Source organism: Loxodonta africana, chromosome 7 (genome assembly GCF_030014295.1).
Source record: "Loxodonta africana isolate mLoxAfr1 chromosome 7, mLoxAfr1.hap2, whole genome shotgun sequence".
NCBI classification, from domain to species: Eukaryota; Metazoa; Chordata; class Mammalia; order Proboscidea; family Elephantidae; genus Loxodonta; species Loxodonta africana.
In genome coordinates, this window is record NC_087348.1 from 72416781 (window position 1) to 72435520 (window position 18740).

The 18740-nt window shown below is 42.0% G+C and overlaps 1 pseudogene; it reads left to right on the forward strand.

The window, feature by feature from the left end:
- The first annotated feature begins 2690 nt into the window (after positions 1-2690).
- LOC100664551 (poly(U)-binding-splicing factor PUF60-like) lies at positions 2691-16671 on the forward strand (annotated as a pseudogene).
- The last annotated feature ends 2069 nt before the right edge of the window (positions 16672-18740 follow it).

The window sequence follows — 18740 nt, forward strand, 5'->3', positions numbered from 1 at the left end:
AAAGTAGGAGGCCTCACACTTCCTGAACTCAATACTTACTACACAGCCACAGTAATCAAAACAGCCAGGTACTGGTTCAATGACAGACACGTAGACCAATGGAGTAGAATTGAGAACCCAGAAGTAAACTAATCCATCTATGGGCAGCTGATCTTTGACAAAGGGTCAAAGTCTATTCAATGGGGAAGAAACAGCCTCTTTAACAAATGATGCTGGCAAAACTGAATATCCATATGCAGAAAAAGGAATCAGGATCCATATCTGACACCATACACAAAAACTAACTCAAAATGGTCAAAGACCCAACCTTTAAACCAAAAACTATAAAGTTCTTGGAGATAACATAGGCTCAAAACTAGGAGACTTAATTTTTTGCATAAGTAGCTTATCAAACAAAACTAAAAATGCATGAACTACAGAAGATAAATTAGATAACTGGGACCTTTTAAAAATTAAATACTTGTGCTCATCAAAAGACCTTACCAAGAGAGTAAAAAGAGAACCTATGGACTGGGAAAAAATCTTTGACAAAGACATATCTGATAACGGTCTAGTCTCTAAAATATATAGAAAACTTCAACAACCCGATGACAAAAAAGACAAACAATCCAATCAAAAAATGTTCTAAAGACATGAACAGACACTTCACCAAAGAGGACATTAGTCGGCCAACAAATATGTGAAAAGATGCTCATGATCATTAGCCATTTGTGAAATACAAATCAAAACTAGAATGAGATATCATCTCACCCCTACGAAAATAGCAATGATCAAAAAAACAGAAAACAACAAATGCTGGTGAGGTTGTGGGGAAATTGGAACTCTTATACATTGCTAGTAGGGTTGCAAAATGGTACAACCACTATGGAAAACAGTATGGTACTTCCTCAAAAAGCTAGAAACAGAAATACTTTATGCTCCAGCAATCTCATTACTAGGTATATTTCCTAGAGACATAAGAAAAGTGACACAAATAGACATATGGACACCTATGTTCATTGCAGCATTATTCACGATAGCAAAAAGATGGAAACAACCTAAGTGCCCATCAGTGGGTGAATGGATGAGCAAATTGTGTTACATACATACAATGTGATACTATGCAACTATAAAGAACAATGAGGAGTCCACAAAACATAACATGGGTGAATCTGGAGGACATTATGCTGAGTGAAATAAGTCAATCACAAAGAGACAAACATTGTATGGTCCCACTATTACAAAAAGTCAAAAATAGATATACATGTAGGAAGCAAAATCCTTTGATGGTTACCAGGGATGGGTGGGAGAGGGAGGGGGAATTACTTTCTAGATAGTAGAGGCTTGTTACATTTGGTAATGAGAATGGCAATCCCAAATATGGGTGAAGTCAGCACAGCCTGACCAAAATAAACAAAGATACTAAGAGGCACACATGATAAAGGGACAATTTCAGTAAATGCTGTAACATACACAATTTTGCTACAGCATAAAAACAACCAAAAAATATGTGTGTAGTTACGTAGGTAGATATGGATGCATATACGTGTATAGGGAGGCATACACATGTAAATGCATGTGCGTGTATAGGTGTATCTGTAGGCATATGTATACACACATTTGTGTGTACTTCATATATATCCACATATATAACAAATCTACAGGGTCACTATGAGTCGGAATCAACTCAACGGCAGTGGGTTTGGGTTTTGGTTATGTAACAAACCACATGGGGGCACAGTTACAGAGGCTTCCTAGACATATCCAAACAACTCACAGCATTGGTTTACTGGGTCGAAAAAGCTTGGGAACATAGTCTCGGGGAACAATTTAGTCAATTGGCATAACAGTTCATGAAGATAATTTTCTGCATCCTAGTTTTTTGAGTTTGGTGAGTAGCATCTGAGGTCTTAAAAGCTTACAAAAGGCAATCTAAGATACAGCTATTGGTCTCTTCCCGTCTGGAACAAAAGAGAATGAAGGAAACCAAAGGCTCAAAGAAGAAACTAGTCCACGGGGTTAATAGCTCACACAAGCCACAGCCTCTTCAAATCTGAGACCAGAAGAAGTAGATGGTGCCTAGCTACCACTACCAACAATTCTGACCAGGGAAACAATAGAAGGCCCCAGACAGAATGGGAGAAAAATGTAAAACAAAACTCAAATTCCTGAAGTAGGCCAGACCTACTGGACCAAGAGAGACTAGAGGCCCTGAGGCTATCACCCTAAGATACCCTTTGAACTTGGAATTGAAGCTATTTCTGCAGGTCACCTTTCAGCCAAATAATAGATTGGCTTATAAAATAAACGGTATCACCTGTGAGTAATGTGCTCCTCTAAACAATTAACTATAGGAGACCAGTCAACATTCACCTAAAAGCGAAGGCAAGGAGGGGAAGGGAAGCTAGACCAACGGAAACAGAACAGACAGATGGAAATAATGAGAACGCTGACACATTGTAAAAATTGTAGCCAATGGCATGGAAAAATAATTGTACCAAAAACTTTTAAAGGGGAACCTAATTTGCTGTGTAAACTTTTACCTAAAACACAATAAAATATTATAAAAAACAAAAAACTAGTGACAAACGAGTGGTTCTAGGGACTAGAGCCTTGCACTTAAGTGAAATCCCAAAGATCTGACAGTGCCATATCCAGTGCCAAATATCTTTGACCTCTGTTCAGAGATGCCAAGGATACACCCATTACGAATGACCCTCAAAGCTAATGCAGCGTCTTGGAATGGTGGAGCTGGGAGTGACTTTAAGACCCGCCCTTGTTCTACAAACAAGGAAGTAGTGGCCCAACAGAGTGACCCTGTGGCAGGTAAGTGGCAGAGCCAGGATTTTAAACCTCAATGCCCTGACCTTCAGTTCAGAGTTCAGCTTCACCACACCATGCCATATCCACGGAGAAAGAGCAGCTCTGAGAGACTTGTTTCCCGTACATCAGGGGCACTGGGATTTGATCTCAAAGTGTGTTTATTCCCATGAGCTCCACTGAGTGGCCATAATTATAGACTACAGGGAAAGGAGTGTGACTTGTTCAGTAGCTTTTATAAATGTAAAACAATTCTTTTGCTAAAACCTTTTGGCCTCTTCCACGGTTGCTACCTAAATACTCCATTTTCTGACAGTGAGAATAGTTAATGCTCAAGAAAACTAAAAAACCGTACTATGCACCTTCTCGCAGGTGTCCATGCTCACCATTTGAATTCAGCGTCTATTCTGTAACCTCACTGCTTTAAAAGGTAGCTCTGGGGAATAGTAGAGTCATCAAACCTCCTGGGATAAATATGTAGAAACAATTTTGTATGCAGAAGCAAACACGATTAAAAAGCCTGCACAGAAGCGTGCATGTTCCTGGCACATTGTGAGCCCAAATATATGGTCTCTCACTGCTGTGCCTTCACTCAGGAAGAAAGCAAAGAAGGGACTAAATAAATGTTTGTTGAATGAATGACTGATTACCAAAGGTGTAAATTGGTAATCACCCACAGGCCCATCAGTCATTTCTGAATAATTAAAATTTCACAAACAATCATCATCCACCTGGCTTCCATGGCAGAGAGCTTGGCTTGCGTCTCAACATTCTGGGCTTTCTCAGATGACAGATTGTAGGAGTTCCTGGCATGAAGAACCCACGATAAAACCTGCCAAGAGGTACATCTTGCCTGAATCAAATTTAACACTCATGATGGCCCATAAAGGCACTTAGCAGGGAGGGTCCATCATTGCATAACAGAAACATGCCTTGATTGATAAGGAAGCCCCATCAAATTTGAGGCCAGGACTAGACCACTCTGAAGTTCCCTTCCATACCTCATAGTCTATGAATTCATTCATAACTCTTATGCAGAGAATCAAGCAGATCTGCTTCTGGCTCACTGTAAACTTATCCAAGCCTGCCTTACCTCTTCACACATGTGACCTCAGAGCCTTTCCTTTATGGCTCCCAGCCAACTGTCCACACACCTTGAAGAATAATGCATAGTGTTGATACTCTACCCTGGCTAGCACTGAAATTCATGATAAGCCTCCTCTAGAAACAGTGATGCTTAATGTTCCTGCCAAACAAAATTTCTGGGCCTATAGCATCACAACTACGGATGCACAGAATCCCAGATGGGGCCATTCGTTGAATACCACTATGTGCCAGGGGCTTTGCTAAGCTTTTGTAAACATTACCTTATTTTATTCCAGGGCTTTGAACCGGTTTGTCCCTGCTGATAATTTGCATTTCTAACAAGTTTCCAGGCTATGCTAATGCTACTGCTTAGGGGCCAATTCTTTCCTCCTCCCCCACATGGGTTAGTTTCCTTGTCTTTATTTATTTATTTATTTAATTTTTTCATTGTACTTTAGATGAAGATTTACAGAGCCAACTAGTTTCTCGTTAAACAATTAATAAACATATTGTTTTGTGACATTGGTAGCCAACCTCATGACATGTCAACATTCTCCCCTTCTCAACTTTGGATTCCCCAGTACCAGCTTTCCTGTCCCCTCCTGCCTTCTCGTCCTTGCCCCTGGACTGCTGTGCCCATTTAGTCTCTTTTTGTTTTATGTGTCTGTCTAATCTTTGGCTGAAGGGTAAACCTCAGGAGTGACTTCATTACTGAGCTATAAGTGTCCGGGGGCCATACTCTTGGGGTTTCTCCAGTGTCTGTCATACCAGTAAGGCTGGTCTTTTTGGGGGGTGCATGTGAGTTAGAATTTTGTTCTACAGTTTTCTCCAGCTCTGTCCTGGATCCTCTATTGTGATCCCTGTCAGAGCAGTCGGTGGTGGTAGCTGGGCACCATCTAGCTGTGCTGGACTCAGGCGGGTGGAGGCTGTGGTACTTGTGGTCCGTTTGTCCTTCAGACTAATCTTTCCCTTGTGTCTTTGGTTTTCTTCATTCTCCCTTGCTCCAGAGAGGGTGAGACCAGTGAAACATCTTAGATGGCCATTAACAAGTTTTAAGACCCCAGACGCTACTCACCAAAGTAGAATGTAGAACATTTTCTTTATAAACTGTGTTATGTCAATAAAGCTAGATATTCCTCAAGACCATTTGGTTAGGGGTCAATTCTGAGAATGATTAGTAGCACCTGAACCCACTGCCATCCAGTCAATTCCAACTCATAGCGACTCTACAGGACAGAGTAGAACCGCCCCATAGGGTTTCCAAGGCTATAAATACTGTGTGTGTGTGTGTGTGTGTGTGTGTGTGTGTGTGTGTGTGTGTGTGTTTTAGGTGAAAGTTTACAGTACAAATTAGTTTTTCATTCAAAAATTTAATACACAAATTATTTTGTGACATTAGTTGCAATCCCTGCAATTCACCAGCACTTCCCCCCTTTCCCTTTCTATCCTTGGGGCTTCTCAGTGTTCATTTATCCAGTTTTCCTGTCCCTCCCTGCTTCTTGTCTTTGCTTCTGGGCAGGTGTTAACCATTAGGTCTCCTATACTTGACTGAACTAAGAAGAATGTTCCTCATGTGTGTTATTGTTTGTTCTAGAGGCCTGTCTAATCTTTGGCTAAAAGGAGGACTTCGGAGTGGCTTCAGTTCTGAGTTAAAAAGGTGTCTGGGGGCCATAGTCTCAGGAGTTCCTCTAGTCACTGTCAGACTAGCAAGTCTGGTCTTTTTGTATGTGTGTGTGTGAATTTGAATTTTGTTCTACATTTTTCTCCCACTCTGCCCTGGACCCTTGATTGTGATCCCTGTCAGAATGGTCAGTGGTGGTAGCCAGGCACCATGTAGTTCTTCTGGGCTCAGGCTGGTGGAGGCTATGGTTCATGCAGTCCATTAGTCCTTTGGACTGATCTTTCCCTTGTGTCTTTGATTTTCTTCATTCCCCTTTGCACTGAGCATGCTGGGACCAATAGATATATCTTAGACGGCCATTCACAAGCTTTTAAGACCCCAGACACTACCCACCAAGGTAGGAAGTAGAACATTTTCTTTATGAACTATGTTATGCCAGTGGACCTAAACATCCCCCAAGACCATGGTGCCCAGCTCTCAATTCCAGTAACTCAGTCCCTCAAGGTGTTTGGATGTGTCTAGGAAGCTTCAAGGCTGTAAACCTTTACAGAAACAGACTGCCACATCTTTCTCCCGTGGAGCAGCTGGTGGGTTCAAATTGCTGACCTTTCGATTAGCAGCTAAGCCCTTAACCACTACACCACCACGGTTCCTACTAGTAGGGCACTGGTTCTCAAAACTTATTATATGTAAGAATCACCTAAAAACCTTGGTCACATAGTGGTTAAGAGCTACGGCTGCTAACTAAAAGGTCAGCAGTTCAAATCCACCAGGCACTCCTTGGAAACCCTATGGGGCAGTTCTGTTCTGTCCTATAAGGTCACTATGAGTCAGAATCAACTCAACGGCAATGGGTTTTGAAGAATCACCTGGGGATCTTGTTAAAATGTATACTCTGGTTCAGTATATCTGGGGTTGTTGTTGTTAGGTGCTGTCAAGAAGGTTCCAACTTACAGTGACCCCATGTACAACAGAACGAAACACTGCCCAGTCCTGTGTCATGCCCACAGTCATTGTTATGCTTGAGCCCATCATTGCAGCCACTGTGTCAATCCATCTCACTGAGGATTTTCCTCTTTTTCGTTGACTCTGTATTTTACCAAGCATGATGTCCTTTTCCAGGGACTGATCTCTCCTGACAATACGTCCAAAGTATTGTAAGACGTAGTCTCACCATCCTTGCTTCTAAAGAGCATTCCAGCTATACTTCTTCCAAGACAGATTAGTTCATTCTTTGGCAGTCCATGGTATCATTCAATATTCTTCGCCAACACCACAATTCAAAGGCATCAACTCTTCTGTCTTCCTTATTCATTGTCAAGCTTTCGCATGCATATGATGTGACTGAAAATACCATGGCTTAGGTGAGGCGCACCTTAGTCTTCAAGGTGACATCTTTGCTTTTCAACACTCCAAAGAGGTCTTTTGCAGCAGATTTTCCCAATGCAATGTGTCTTTTGATTTCTGACTGCTGCTTCTATGGGTGTGGATTGTGAATCCAAGTAAAATGAAATCCTTGACAACTTCAATCTTTTCTCCATTTATCATGATGTTGCTTATTGGTCCAGTTGTGAGAATTTTTGTTTTCCTTATGATGAAGTGCAATCCATGCTGAAGACTGTGGACTTTGATCTTCATCAGCAAGTGTTTCAAGTCCTCTTCACTTTCAGCAAGCAAGATTGTGTCATCTGCATAACGCAGGTTGTTGATGAATCTTCCACCAATCCTGAAGCTCCTTTCTTCTTTATTTAGTCCAGCTTCCCAGATTATATGCTCAGCATACGGATTGAATAGGTATGGTAAAAGGATACAACCATGACACACACCTTTTCTGACTTTAAACCACACAATATCCCCTTGTTCTGTCCGAACAACTGCCTCTTGATCTGTGTACAGGTTCCTCATGAGCACAATTAAGTGTTCTAGAATTCCCATTCTTTGCAATGTTATCCATAATTTGTTATGATCCACACAGTCTAATGCCTTTGCATAGTCAATAAAACACTGGTAAGCATCTTTCTGGTATTCTCTGCTTTCAGCCAAGATCCATCTGACAACAGCAATGATATCCCTGATTCCACGTCCTCTTCTGAATCTGGCCTGAATTTCTGGCATTTCCTCGTTGATATACTGCTGCAGCCGTTTTTGAATGATCTTCAGCAAAATTTTGCTTGCGTGTGGTATTAATGATATTGTTCGATAATTTCTGCATTCTGTTGGATCACCTTTCTTGGGAATAGGCATAAATATGGTCAGTTGGCCAGGTAGCTGTCCTCCAAATTTCTTGGCATGGACAAATGAGCACCTTCAGCACTGTATCCATTTGTTGAAACATCTCAATTGATATCCTGCCAATTCCTGGAGCCTTGTTTTTTGCCAGTGTCTTCAGTGCAGCTTGGACTTGTTCCTTCGGTACCATCAGTTCCCAATCGTATGCTACCTCTTGAAATGGTTGAACGTCAACCAATTCTTTTTGGTATAATGACTCTGTGTATTTCTTCCATCTTCTTTTGATACTTCCTGCATCATTTAATATTTTCCCCCATAGAGTCCTTCACTATTGCAACTCAAGCCTTGAATTTTTTCTTCAGTTCTTTTAGCTTGAGAAATGATGAGCACCTTCTTCCCTTTTGGTTTTCTATCTCCACCACTTTGCACATGTCATTATAAAACTCTACTTTGTCTTCTTGAGCTGCTCTTTGAAATCTTCTGTTCAGTTCTTTTACTTCATCATTTCTTCCTTTTGCTTTAGCTACTCAACCTTCAAGAGCAAGTTTAAGAGTCTCTTCTGACATCCATTTTGGTCTTTTCTTTCTTTCCTGTCTTTTTAATATCTGGGGTAGAAATGCAAATTCTCAGCAAGAATTCGAGCTGGATTCTCCTGATAGCCAAAGAAGGTAGATTATATGCCCACTGCACAAGTGAGGAAACGGAAGCTTGAAGATTAAGTAACTAGTCCAACATCACTTAATTAACATGTGACAAGCTAGGATTAGTACCCAGACCTGTCTCACTCCAAATCCCAAGCTCATGGCCTCTCACTCTACAGCAACGTCCTTCTAGGCCTCTGTCACATTGGATTTCACTGGTGAGGTACAGCACTGTGTACCCATGATGACCAGGTAGGCAGGATTGGAGAACACTGGAACTTATCCTAGCCTAGGCTCATTCATCCATTTGTTCATCTATGCACAGGTACTGATACCTTCTGTGGGCCAGTGCTGTGGCAGATACTGGGGATTTAGAAGGAAAGAGCACAGAGATCCTACCCTTAGTATGAGGACTTCAAAGACAAAAAAGGCCTTACTCTGGAGGCTACTCAGTCTGTGGCCCATGTGTGTTCACTTTTACCTCTAGGGGTCATATTTGTAGGGAGCTCTGGGGTTGAACCAAGTTGGCTCTTGGGGCCTGGGTCGCGCAAAGGTCAGAGCACAGGGCCAAGGGCCACTGCTGTTGATTCCTGCTGAGTATTTATCCCAGAAGAACTTCAAACAGCAGAGTAATCCAAAAACTCTCCTCTCCACCTGTCTGGAATTGCTTTTTGGCTACATCTTTGAATGACTCACTAGTAGCAATACTTCCGGAATTACCACAGTTAAATCAAAGTATTTGGTGTTTGTTCAGTTACTGGCTTAACCTGATACAGAAGGGTGGGAAGATTCCTTGACAAGTTCTACTTACTTGGCCCAAACACCCCCTAATACTCCTCATACAGTGAATGAGGTTTTTTCCTTCTCATGGGAAACAAATAGGATTAGGCAATTGTGAACGACCCTTGTGCTTAAGTAACACCAGGTCTGTGTGCAACTTTCCAGAAGATTATACTTCTTGCAACAAGTGGAATATAAAGTGGTTACAAAATTTCTGTAATAATTTCTCTGCATCCAGAAATTATATTGACTTGTACTTTAAATATTTTTATTAAGGGTAGAGAAAGCCTGCCTGCTGGGCTGCCTACCTCAAACAGGAGAACATTCCAATTTCTTTCCCAGGGGAGGTAACCACAGGCTACTGATAGGACTCACAGAACATGGCCAAGGGCTGCGGGCAAATTACTTCCATATTCACCTACTAAGACCAGGTGAACCATTCCAGCTAGAGAGTCCTAGACTCCTTGAACTTCCAGAACAGCCCACCTTTGGTAAAGAGCTAAAAAACAATACAGGTCATACCTGAATGTTGTTTGGAGTGCTTTCCATAAAAAATAGAGGTAAACAAAGAATATGGGCTAGCCTCTACCTCTTGATGTCTGAAGTATTCATCTTGCTTCTTAATAAAATGAACCTAGGCCAGCCTAGCTCAGAGATATCCCGGATATTGGAAACACCCTCAACAGAGGCCTCTTAGGAAGGTAAACTCTTATTGGTTGAAACAGGGTTATGTTCACTGATGGGGAAATGATATTATGAATGCTACGGAGTGATAGGTTTTAATCTTATCAATTTTATTCCTTCTGTGTACTGATGTTTTACATTGTACCAGCTTAAGGCAAGATATTCCAAATGATTTTTTTCTCCTACGAAGTATGTACAATCTGTTTGTCTCCTGCCTGCCTTATGCTACACAAGTCAAGTCTGCTCTGACTTGTATCCTGGGTATTTCCCCAGCCTTGGAAGGATGTTCCCTCTAAACCTTGCTCATGCAGCATTAATGGCCTGATAATGACTCCAAAACGGGGCTTCAATGGCTACAGGGGGCGGGGTGGGATGGGTGTGGAATGTCTTTTGCTGATTTGATGACCAATTGAATGGAAAATCAGCACTGTCAAATGATTTTTCAAGGACAGCTCAACTGTCAGTCAAGCAGGTGACCTTTCCCAAGAAACTACTAAATTTATACAACTGTAGTTTAGTGTTCTTATGCAAAGTAGCAATATACTACTGATTTTTCTGTGATTTCTCTACCATCTATTTAAAATATATATATATATTGCATATGGTAGTTGTCTTAGGCTGTGTTCTCTAGAGATGCAAAACCAGTGAAGCATCTATATATAGAGAGAGATTTATATCAAGGAAATAGCTCACATGGTTGTAGAGGCTGGAAGTCCCAAATCTGTGGGTCAGGCTGGAGGTTTCTCATGACTCACATAGCTGCAGGGGCTGACAAACCCAAGATCTGCAGGTCAGACAACAGGCTTCTGGCTCACAGGCTGCAGAGGCTGACAAATCCCAAGATAGGCAGGTAAGCTGCTTGCTCAAGTCCCCAGAACCAGAGGTCAGATAAGCAGGAACCAGGTGCAGAATCCAGAGTGAACAAAAGCCTGAGAGCCTTGCCAGAAAGACCACCTACATTGGGGGCAGGCCACAGACCCAAGGAAATGCCCTTTCAACTGACTGGCTACTCCCAGCAGATCCCATCATGGAGGTGATCACATTATATAAGATTTCATCGTGGAGGTGATTACATCATTATAAGACTCAAAGTACATCATAACTGTCAAACCCCCAAGAATCATGGTCCAGCCAATTTGACATACTACCTCAGCCATCGTGGTGGTACAACCCTTCTGAGGAGAAAATCTACTTCTAAAATTTATTCTAAGGAAGCAAGTGCAGCTATACATAAAAATATATGCACATAGATGTCCACTGCTATACTCTTTTTATATATCAGAAAAAAAAATGTGAGGACACATGCAAGCAAATTGGGGTGCATCCACTGGAGGAATACCAAGCAGTCATTAAAAATCATGTATAATAATACCTAAAAATATAGCAACATACTCACAATATATTAAGTGAAAATAAGTTGCATAGTATGTACAGTATCATCCCAATTTTGCAGGTGAAAGAAGTTTATTACATAAATACAAGGAAAAAAGATACCAAAATGGTTATCCCTGGGGTTTTCTTTATTCTCCAATTTTTCTGCAAGAATGTGTATTTTTCCTTGCTGTTTTAAGTTTTTAAAAAAGTTATTTAAAAAAAGGAAAAGGTAAATAACTATTTAGCAAGAATTTGGGAAAAGAGACTCTCTGTGATTGAACATTAATGTAGCTTTAAGCTTTCTGATAGCTAAGAAAAAAATAGAAATTTTTTGTGTTTCATCATAATTATTGGGTAAATATTTATGTTCTAAAGAACACTTTTCCTTCTTCCTGCAGTAAACTTGTGAGCTTTACCTCCAAACATGAAAACACTTTATACTGTAAACTATTCTCAGGGGTGAAAAAGGGGGAAGGTGATTTGAAAGTAGTGTTTGTTCTAGAGACCAGTTGCTTCCACTATGCAGCATACATTTAACTTTCTTCTGGCAACTGCACCCTGATTTTCCTCTCTGGAACAAACCCCACCCTCATTTGAAGGAGTCCAAGTGCAGAAGAAGAGATGACACATTCCTAATTCCAGGGGTGAGCATTCACTCAGGCCTGGACAATCACAGCACCACATTCCCCAGCCCCTAGAGACTGATTAAGGTGTAGGCTTTGACCTAATTTCATCCAGTGAGATGCAATGAAACTCTTGTGGGACTGCTAAGAAAGAAACACATGATCTTTTCTGTTGGACTTAAATCTGGGAAGAAAAAAGGCTGACAATGCCAGAAGCCTTCTTACCACCATTTAGGTCCTCAAAATAAAGCCAACATAGGGAAAACTAGTGCAAAGAAAGAGTGAGATTTGGGCCTAGTGACATCTTCTGATCCCCTGGATCAAATCATACCTGGAATTCTGTCTATGCCTGTACTTTTTAGTTGTATAAACCAATAATCCCCCCTCCTTTTTTTTTTTTCCTTTGCTTAAGCCAGGATGGGTTGAGTTTACTGTAACTTGCATCTAAAAGAGTCCAAACTGCTTACAAACATAGGAAGAAATGCTCACAGTCATTAGCAATTAAAAACCAAAACCAAACCCACTGCCATCAAGATGATTCCAACTCATAGCAACCCTATAGGACAGAGTAGAACTGCCCCATAGAGTTTCCAAGGAGCGCCTGGCAGATTTGAATTGCCAACCCTTTGGTTAGCAGCCACAGCACTTAACCACTACACCACCAGGGTTTCCCATTAGCAATTAGAGAGATGCAAACCAAAACTACAATGAGGTACTGTCTTACCCTGACATTACTGGCACTAATCAAAAAAACAGAAAATGTTGGCCAGGTTGTGGGGAGATTGGGACTCTTATACACTGCTGGTGGGAATGTAATATGGTACAGCCACTTTGGAAAACAGCATGACTCTTCCTCAAAAACCTAGAAATTGAAATATCATATGATCCAGCAATCCCACTCCTAGGTATATACCCCAAAGAAATAAGAGCTGTGACAGCATCATTCACAGTAGCAAAAAGGTGGAAACAACCTAAGTGCCCATCAATGGATGAATGGAATACTATGGAATGATAACAATGATGAATCTGTGAAACATCTCACAACAAGGATGAATTTGGAGGACATTATGCTGAGTTAAGTAAGTCAATCACAAAAGGACAAATATTGTATAAGACTGCTATTGTAAAGTAACAACAAAAGGTTTACATACAGAAAAACAAACAAAAAATTCTTTGGTGGTTACCAGGGATAGGAAAGGGAAGGAGGGACAATTATCAGATAGTCCAAAAAAACCAAACCCACTGCCGTTGAGTCAATTCTGACTCATAGTGACCCTATAGGACAGAGTAGAACTGCCCGACAGAGTTTCTAAGGAGCGCCTGGCAGATTTGAACTGCCAACCTCTTGGCTTACAGCCGTAGCACTTAACCACTATGCCACCAGGGTTTCCAAACAGATAATAGATACCCGTTAATGTTAGTGAAGGAAAAGGCAGTACGTAATATGGGAGAAGTCAGCATAATATGACCAAGGCAAGAGAGGACACTGGGAGGAATGCAGGAATAAAGGGCAACTATGGTAACCACTATAGCATAGACAATCCTGCAACGATATTGTCATGGATTGAATTGTGTCCCCCCAAAATACGTGTCAACTTGGTTAGGCTATGATTCCCAGTATTGTGTGGTTGTCCTCCATTCTGTGATTGTAATTTTATGCTAAAAAGGATTAGGGTGGGATTGCAACACCACCCTTACTCAAGTCACCTCCCTAATCCAGTGTAAAGGGAGTTTCCCTGAGTTGTGGTCTGCACCACCTCTTAGAGATAAAAGGAAAGGGAAGCAAGCAGAGACTTGGAGACCTCAAACCACCAAGAGCAGAGCACATCCTTTGGACCCAGGGTCCCTGTGCCTGCAAAGATCCTTAACTATAGGAAAATAGAGGACAAGGACCTTCTTCCAGAGCCAACAGAGAGAAAGCCTTCTCTTGGAGCTGACACCCTGAATTTGGACTTGTAACCTACTAGACTGTGAGAGAGTACATTTCTCTTTGTTAAAGCCATCACTTGTGGTATTTCTGTTATAGCAGTACTAGATGACTAAGACAAGTAGTATTAACGAACAATAGTTTATGAATGGATACATAGATACTATAAATCCAAGAGGTGTGGGAGGGTGTAAGGAAGCACACCCACCAACAGATACAAGTTTGGCATAATATATGCCTATAGGCCCTCTTCATGTATTAATATAGACAATAGCGCACACAAGCGGCACAGTCAGGGAACCCTCTTAGATGTAGCCAAACACCTCGTGGCATGAAGTTCGTAGACTCAAAGGCAAGGGACCATAGACTCAGAGGACTTCTACATCAATTGGCACAACATAGTTCATAAAGACAATGTTCTACATTCTAATTTGGTGAGTAGCATCTGGCTTTCAATACACAAACACTCAATGCAGCCATCTAAAATATAACTACTGGTCTCTTCCAGTCTGGAGCAAAGGACAGTGGAAAAAAAAAAAGACTCAAGGGAGCAATGAGTCCAAAGGACTAATGCACCATATGAACCGCAGCCTACATGACCCCTAGACCAGAAGAACTAGATGGTGCCTGGATACCACTAGCGACTGCTCTGGCTGGGATCACAACAGAGGGTCCCAGACAGAGCGGAGGAAAACTGTAGCACTAAAAATCAAATTCACAAAAAAAGACCAGACTTACTGGTCTGACAGAGATTAGAGGAACCCCCAAGACTGTGACCCTAAGACACTCTTCTGACCTGGAACTGAAGCCATTCCCGGAGACCACCTTCCACCCAAACAATAGACAAGCCCACAAAATAAACAATAACACCTCAGAGGAGCATGCTCCTTGGAACAATCAATTACGCAAGATCAAGAGAACAATATTTGCCCAGGGGCAAGGATGAGAAGGCAGGAAGGGGTAGAAAATCAGGAGAAAAGGAACTGGGAAGCCCAGGACAGAAGTGGGGAGACTACTGACACACTGCGGGGGATGAAGCCAAGACCATGAAACGCTTTATGTACAAACTATCAAATGAGAATCTAATTTGCTCTGTAAACTTTCACCTAATGCACAATAAATAAATAAATAAATAAATAAGAGTCCTAAATCTTATACTTTCAAGTTAAATACCCATTTCTGAATCCTACCGCTTTTAGAAATTATAAATGTGCTACAGAGGCCAAAAAACTCTCCGTGAGAGTAATTAAGGGAAGCCTTGATAAAGAAAGTGTTATGACTCCTATGCAGAAATATGAGACCAGTCTTTTTTTTTTTCCTTTCATTATCCTCTTTGATTAGACAATTATAACCTCCGTTGCCATAGAGTCAATTCCAACTCATAGCAACCCTATATAACAGAGTAGAACTGCCCCCGTATGGTTTCCAAGGCTGCAATCTTTTTACAGAAGCAGATTGCCACATCTTTCTCTCGTGGAGCCACTGGTGGGTTGGACCACCAACCTTTCATTTAGCAGCCAAGTGCTTAACCAAGCTGCACCACCAGGACTCCTTAAACTACTGAATAGTAACTCCACCCTCAGAGTTCTATTATGAAAATTTAACCAAAAAAAACCAAGCCCTATAGGACAGAGTAGAACTGCCTCATAGGGTTTACAAGGAGCAGCTAGTGGATTTGAACTGCTGACCTTGATTAGCTGCCATAGCTCTTAACCACTGTGCCACCATTATGAAGATTAAGTGAGAGTAAAAATGTATTAAAATACATAAAAGTACATTGAAATGCCTAGGACAGTGCCAGTTGGCCGAGGAGGCATGGGCCTTCAACTGCATCTACATAGCCTTGGTGCACCAGGATCTCCCGGACGTCAAGAGTGTGTTTGAGGCCTTTGGCAAGATCAAGTCTTGTATGCTGACCCAGGTCCCCACAACCGGCAAGCACAAGGGTTATGGCTTCATCAAGTACAAGAAGGCTCAGTCATCCCAGGATGCTGTGCCTTCCATGAACCTCTTTGACATGGGTGACCAGTACTTGTGAGAAGGCAAGCCCGCCCCCCCCCACACCCCTGTTCATGCCTGCCACACCCGGAGGCCTCCCACCTGCTGCTGCTGTGGCCGCAGCTGCAGCCACAGCCAAGATCTGGGCGGTCATGGCTGTCCAGGCCCCTGGTGTTATGGCAAGTATGACTCCAGCCCGTACACCCATCCAGATCACCATCCCCTCTGTGAGGGTAGTGAACCCCGTCTTTGCCAGCCCTCCAACACTGGGTCTCCTGGAGGCCGAGAAGGAGAAGGAATAAGAGGAGCTGTTTCCTGAGTTGGAGCATCCAGAGATGCTGAGCAAGAGGAGCACATGAGCATCTCGGGCAGCAGCACCTACCACATGGTCATGCAGCAGCTGCTCTGCAAGCAGGAGTCCATGGTAATGATTCTGCACAACCTGGTGGACCCCAAAAACATTGATGATGACCTGGAGGGGGAGGTCACCAAGAAGTGTGGCAAGTTTGGGCTGTCAAATATGTCATCATCTACCAGGAGAAGCAGGGTGAGGAGGAGGTTGCAGAGATCATCATCAAGATCTTTATGGGGTTTTCTATGGCCTCAGAGACTCACAAGGCCATCCAGGCCCTCAACGGGTGCTGGTTTGCTGGCTGAAGATGGTGACTGAAGTGTATGACCAGGAGTATTTCGATAACAGTGACCTTTCTACGTGGCCTCGGCCCCCTCCCCCGAGTTGCACTTGCTCCTTGTCTCCTCTGGGCTTTATAGAATGATCCGGTGGTGTCCTTGGGTCAACCTGCCTCTGCCTGGCCTCACCCATAGTGTGGATAAAAGTGCAGATGCTGCTGGAAAAAGAAAAATCCAGTGAGCTCTCAACAAATTTAGCTTCTTTTTCCTGGAATATCATTGTCAGAAAACAAAATGCACACAGACAAGAAGTTTGTGAACCATCAAGACCTCGACAGTTCTATAAGACAATGTGAATTGAATCAAAACATGGTCAAAGCATGGGATATTTGCAAGAAAACATCCCTGAAGCAATGATACTGCTATACTTACAAGTGGATGAACAAAAGCATATGCCTTATGAGGAGGACATCACAGTGGATGCATAGAGGAACTGACTCAAGGCGGAGTTTGTCAGTTGGGAGGCAGGAAGGCCTACCATGGACGAGCATGATGTGTTTGATGAGCTGACTGATAAGCAAGGACTATGAAAACAGCTCCAGAGAATCCGAGGAACTCACAGATGACTACATGGCAGCCACATGATTTCAAGATGTGTGCCCCAACGCCTGGACTACTTCTCCGACATGTTGCAGATGTTCCTAAAAGAATAATCTAGATCAAAGAGCATGAGTTTTAAATCAGACAGGCCTAAATTATAATCCCAGCTTTGCTATTTACTAAGTGACCTGGAGCTTCTTAAACTCTAAGTCTCAGTTTTCTTATCTGGGACATTTGGATAATAATACATTCCTGGTAGTAGTTCCTTTCCTCCAAGGTGTGACAATCACAGGGATGCTCAGAGATAGTCTATTTTCCTTCCAGGTATGTGGTAGGGCTGCACTTCCCTACCCGTTACCAGTTGTCATGGAGTTGACTCTGACTCTTGGTGACTTCATGTGTGACAGAGTACAACTGTGCACCATAAGCCTTTCTTTTTTTCTTTTTTAAAACAATTTCTTTTTTGTTGTTGTTGAGAATATACACAGGAAAAACATACACCAATTTAAGTTTCTACGTGTACAATTCAGTGACATTGATTACATTCTTCAAGTTGTGCAACCATTCTCACCCTCCTTTTCTGAGCTGTTTCTCCACCATTAACATAAATTCACTGCCCCCTAAGGTTCCTATCTATTCTTTTGAGTTGCTGTTGTCAGTTTGATTCCATATAGATAGATCTTAAAAGAGCATAATGTTCAAGGCAGACATACTTTACTAGTTAAGCTAAACTGTTGTTTTGTTTTAAGAAAACTTCAGGGGATATTTTTGGTTTAAGGTTTATAGATTATTGTAGGGTAATAATTTCAGCAGTTCATCCAGTCTCCATGGCTCCACAAAGGCTGGATTCCGTGAGATTTTGAATTTTGTTCCCCTTTTAGTTAAGATTCTTCTATACAATCTTTGATCAAAATGTTCAGTAATGGTAGCTGGGCACCATCCAGCTCTCCTGGTCTCATGACAAGGGTGGCAGTTGTTCATGGAGGGAACTGGCCACACGTTATATTTCTTCCTCCTATTCCTGACTCTCCTTCCTCTGTTGCTCCAGGTGAATAGAGACCAATCGTTGTGCCTTGGATGGCCTCTTACAAGCTTTTAAGTTCCCAGGCGCTGCTCAACAAACTAGGAGGTAGATCAGAAGCACAAAACACATTACTGGGTCAAGTAATTGGGATATCCTAGGAAACCATGACCTGAAATCTCAAAACCAAGGAACCAAATCCCGTTAGTTATTTGGTTGTACATAAGCAGCCTCAGCAGCTACTCTTTTTTGTTGTTGTTGTAAATATATTTATCACATAACTTTTGCCAATTCAACTTTTTAGAAGTATACAACTTACTGACAATAATTACGTTAATCAACTGTGCTTCCATAGGGTTTTCAGTAGCTGGTTTTTTACAAGTAGACTACCAGGCCTTTCTTCCAAGGTGCCTCTGGATGGACTTGAACTTCCAAGCTTTGCTTTAACAGTCAAGAGCTTTAACTGCTTGCACCACCCAGGAACTCCACACTTCCCTATCTGTTTCGAAGTTAGGTGTGTTCTTGAGGCTTGCTTTGGGAAATGAAATGTGAACAGAATTGACACATGTCTTTTGAGATGGAAGTTTTAAGAACCAGAGCATGACTTGTAGCTCCTCTTCCCCCTGCAGAAGTGATTATAGAAACAGGTGTCCAGATTGGACCTCTGTCAGCTAAGCTCCCTGGTATCTACAATGAACAAAGCCCCCCTCCTGAGCTGCACTCAATC